Source organism: Megachile rotundata, unplaced genomic scaffold (assembly GCF_050947335.1).
Source record: "Megachile rotundata isolate GNS110a unplaced genomic scaffold, iyMegRotu1 scaffold0908, whole genome shotgun sequence".
Taxonomy (NCBI): Eukaryota; Metazoa; Arthropoda; class Insecta; order Hymenoptera; family Megachilidae; genus Megachile; species Megachile rotundata.
This window is the reverse complement of record NW_027474205.1, coordinates 32,501-37,500: the sequence shown is the minus strand read 5'-3', so window position 1 is coordinate 37,500 and position 5,000 is coordinate 32,501. Positions and strand designations below refer to the sequence as shown.

General features: G+C 49.4%; 1 pseudogene; it reads right to left on the bottom strand.

Moving 5' to 3' along the window:
- LOC143266479 (large subunit ribosomal RNA) overlaps positions 1-3,379 on the bottom strand; it is a 5,320-nt pseudogene extending 1,941 nt beyond the window's left edge.
- Positions 3,380-5,000: the final 1,621 nt, after the last annotated feature.

Below are 5,000 nucleotides of genomic sequence, written 5' to 3'. Positions count from 1 at the left end.
CCGAAAAAATGGCGGACAGGGTTTCAAACGGTGTCACCAAAGCCATCTTTTGAGGTAAAAAAAAATATAGACTCATTATAAAGTTGAGGAAGATTTTGAAAAAAATTTTTTACCCCCACCACTTTTTGGAAATTTCATAATTTTGGGTATATCTACAGGCCGAGACCTATCCAACGGTATATCGCACGTGGCGCTACCTATAGCGATAGCGTGGGAATAAGGATCAAAATAATTTGGTTACCTTAAGCGAGTCATAGTTGACTCCCGCCGTTTACCCGCGCTTAATTGAATTTCTTCACGTTGACATTCAGAGCACTGGGCAGAAATCACATTGCGTCATCACCCTTGAGGGCCATCGCAATGCTTTGTTTTAATTAGACAGTCGGATTCCCCTAGTCCGTGCCAGTTCTGAGCTAAGCGTTGAATGGCGGCCGAAGAGGCGAAAAGGACGGCCGAAGCCGTCACAAGAAGCCTCGCAGCAAGGAAGATCCGTTGGCGGCCAAGGCACGGGACCGAGCTCGGATTCCGGGACGCGACGCGAAGTCGCCAACCGTTCACCTCGCCCAGGCCCGGCACGTCAGCCTGGCCAACTTCCCGACCAAGCCCGACACGCCCCGCTCCTCAGAGCCAATCCTTATTCCGAAGTTACGGATCCAATTTGCCGACTTCCCTTACCTACATTAATCTATCGACTAGAGGCTCTTCACCTTGGAGACCTGCTGCGGATATGGGTACGAACCGGCGCGATACCTCCACGTGGCCCTCTCCTGGATTTTCAAGGTCCGAGGGGAAGATCCAGACACCGCCGCAACTGCGGTGCTCTTCGCGTTCCAAACCCTATCTCCCTGCTAGAGGTTTCCAGGGAACTCGAACGCTTATACAGAAAAGAAAACTCTTCCCAGATCTCCCGACGGCGTCTCCAGGTCATTTTGGGTTACCCCGACGAACACTCTTACGAGGGCCCGATTGGTATGCGGTTCCGCTGCCGGGTTCCGGAATAGGAACCGGATTCCCTTTCGCCCGATGGGTGTGTTTCTTCCCAAATCACGCAAAATTATATAAACAACGACGCATCTGCGACGCAACGACGACACGACTTGCGTTCGATAGTTTGTAAGATTTAACCAAGCAAAAAATAGAAAAAAAATCGCTTTCAGGCGTTCGACAACGTCGCATCACGTCGAACGTGAAGTATCCATCGATCCGAACCGCGATCATTTTTTTTCAGCGTTCAACGTTTTTGTCAATTTATCAATAAAAATGATCATGTTCGAGCGGTGGATTAGGACACAAACACGAAACGACGGCGACGTAAATTGTTATTTAACTGCAATTTTTTTCTCTTTTTAACATTTTTTGCCTTTTGCGCGCGTACGTGCGTGCGAGCGTACGTATGTTTGTCATTTGCGTTCGAAAAGCGTGAATTTTAGGACACCTCATCAACATTAGATTTCTCTTAGGGCTTAGGATCGACTGACTCGTGTGCAACGGCTGTTCACACGAAACCCTTCTCCACGTCAGTCCTCCAGGTCCTCGCTGGAGTATTTGCTACTACCACCAAGATCTGCACCGACGGCGGCTCCAGGCAGGCTCACGCCCAGACCCTTCTGCGCACACCGCCGCGACCCTCCTACTCGTCAAGGCTTCATGGAGAACGGGAACTAAATCCCGTTCCTGCGCACTTGCCGTTGACGGCGGAGTATAGGCGCGACGCTTCAGCGCCATCCATTTTCAGGGCTAGTTGCTTCGGCAGGTGAGTTGTTACACACTCCTTAGCGGATTCCGACTTCCATGGCCACCGTCCTGCTGTCTTAAGCAACCAACGCCTTTCATGGTATCCCATAAGCGTCGACTTAGGCGCCTTAACTCTGCGTTTGGTTCATCCCACAGCGCCAGTTCTGCTTACCAAAATTGGCCCACTTGGCACTCTGATCCAAGAAAAATTTTATCAATTTATATCTCGTGGCTTCATGAAAATTCAAGCAAGCCAGAGATCTCACCCATTTAAAGTTTGAGAATAGGTTGAGGTCGTTTCGGCCCCAAGGCCTCTAATCATTCGCTTTACCAGATGAGACTCGTTATGCGTTCGAGTCGAGTGCCAGCTATCCTGAGGGAAACTTCGGAGGGAACCAGCTACTAGATGGTTCGATTAGTCTTTCGCCCCTATACCCAGTTCCGACGATCGATTTGCACGTCAGAATCGCTACGGACCTCCATCAGGGTTTCCCCTGACTTCGTCCTGACCAGGCATAGTTCACCATCTTTCGGGTCCCAACGTGTACGCTCTAGGTGCGCCTCTTCTCGCAATGAGAACGAGACGCCCCGGGAGTGCGAGGCCTAATCGTAACGAGGCCCATCCTCCCTTAGTCGACTTCACGGACGACTTTCACTTTCATTTCGCCTTTAGGTTTATCAAATCCCAATGACTCGCGTACATGTTAGACTCCTTGGTCCGTGTTTCAAGACGGGTCCCGAGAGTACCCAAAGCAATAGCGTCGCCGACCGGTAATTCAAAGTTTGGCCAGTCCAAGGACTCCGCCTGCCAACAGCCCGCCAGGCCCGGTTACGGCGCTAAGTCCGTACATCCGGTATCTAGACTGGAACGAGCTTGCGGCGGTCCTGGACGCAGTGCGTTCGAGAATTTTGCGGCCCGATACCGTCTGAGTACCGTCGCGCAGTCGGCCGGGCATCCAAGGGGCTGTCATCGTACGCTAAAAGCGACGGACAGTCTTCGCCTCGGGCCTTAGACCGACACGCAACGGGTCGCGACGTTCTACTAGGGGAGAAGTGCACGACTACATAGCCGGAACATTCGCCGCGGGTGGTGTGCCCACGCCGATGGGAAACCCGCCGTAACGGGACCATCCGGGGCACTATCGCACCAACACGGGAGCCAGCTTCGTTGACGATGAATCTCCCCATTCGATCTTTTGGGTTTCTCGGGTTTACCCCTGAACGGTTTCACGTACTCTTGAACTCTCTCTTCAAAGTTCTTTTCAACTTTCCCTCACGGTACTTGTTCGCTATCGGTCTCGTGGTCATATTTAGCCTTAGATGGAGTTTACCACCCACTTAGGGCTGCACTCTCAAGCAACCCGACTCTAAGGAGAGATCCACCCGAGACGCGTACCGGTCGCTACGGGCCTGGCACCCTCTATGGGTAAGTGGCCCCATTCAAGATGGACTTGGACGCGATTCGATGTCTCGGGATAAACGGATCCTCCTGAACACTACATTTCCCAGCGGCGTTAACCGCGGGATTCAGTGCTGGGCTCATTCCTGTTCGCTCGCCGCTACTAAGGAAATCCTTGTTAGTTTCTTTTCCTCCGCTTATTAATATGCTTAAATTCAGCGGGTAATCTCGCCTGCTCTGAGGTCGTCGAAATTTTATTATTTCTTTTCAAAGTTATACCACAAACTGTACGCTCTTTTCGGGGTTTCGACACGTAATACGAAAGGTATATTAATACCAACGACGCACAGGGATTATGTCGTTCGATTTTTTCCTTGTATCGTTCGATAACCAACTATTTTTCTCTTTTCGGATCAACACAATATCGTCGACTACTCGAAGGTACGTACGAGCCAAAATGAAAGCTCGGTGTCTCCTCTCTCTTTTGTTCGACAAAAGAAAAAAGGCACTTAAAACGCCGCATATTCGGGCAGGCGGGACAACGACAAAAAAAAAAAACGACGACGACGACGTCCGGTTGTTCTCGACTCGCGTCGGAGTATATATGTATATATTATAATCGGATATATCTTTTTATCTATCCAGGGCGCGTTAAAACAAACGACGAGGAGAGACTACGACAACGAGGAGATAAAGGTCGGACACCTTTTCTTCTTACCCTCGGCGCGCTCTCGCACACGATCGTTTCATGTTTCTTTTGTCCCCTAAAGGATACATATACCGTTACAACATATTTACGTTCGAATATACACTCGACGGTCGATAAACCGTAAAGACGCATCGTCCGATACGTTTTTTCTTTTGCTGTCGCGTTCCGACGCAAAATCCCAAGAAAAGGGCGAGAATGCCAGAGACAGCCATGTAAACCATCGGTGACTTATCATGGTCCAGAGAATAAAGGGTTAAAGGAAAAAAGAAATCCCATTTTTAACGTGCGTGGTACACCTTCGTCGTGTATATATCGTTCGATGAAACCACGAGCGCACAAAAGGAGGAACAAAAGCGTTTCGAGATCGATCTTCGGTGTAAATGTCATTGTTCATTTGCGTTCGACCGTTGTTCGATAAAAGAAATTTAACACACGAACAACAATGAAGGGAGACTCTCGCAAGACGATCACCAAATAAGCGTTTATCGTTCGATCGGTCCGGGTTTTTCAACGTCCGTCCGGCACAATTATGCACTTCGAGGACTGGACGACCGGAACCCGTATTGGGATCGCGCGGTCTTCCGCTTCTAATCAACGACAACGAAGCGATCTGCGCTTGTAAATGTTAAAAAAAACGTGGCGAAGCTACGATCTCGTAATAATTTAACCGTGAAAGAGCTTCCGTCGCACGTTTATTTTTAACTTTTCCCCTCGTTGTATAAACTTTCGCACCGTCGAAAAAAAAATTCGACAATCATTTCAGACAACGTCGGGAGCGCGGAGAAACGCCGTAAACACGCTCTACTCTCGGCTTGCTTCCTTCAATTGGTGTCTAACAATTCTCTCGCAGGGCGAAGAATCATTTTCTCTCTCGTCTAAATATCCTTCTGTAGTTAGGTGTTTTCGACTCGGGAGCGCTCTTTCACGGGCGGTCGTATATGGTCTCTTTTAGGGGTTTAACTAGAAACCACGACTCACGCAAGCCGAGATAAGCGCATTCCGCCGAGAAGATCCTAAAAACTAAGAATTGCGAGATATACGAAAATGTTCTTCTGTCGCCTGTGAAAAAAATGAACACTAGCAAAGAGAGGGCGAGACACGAACGTTCCATTTAACATTCTCCGCGTCAAACGCCGACGAAATGTCCAACCATCGCTC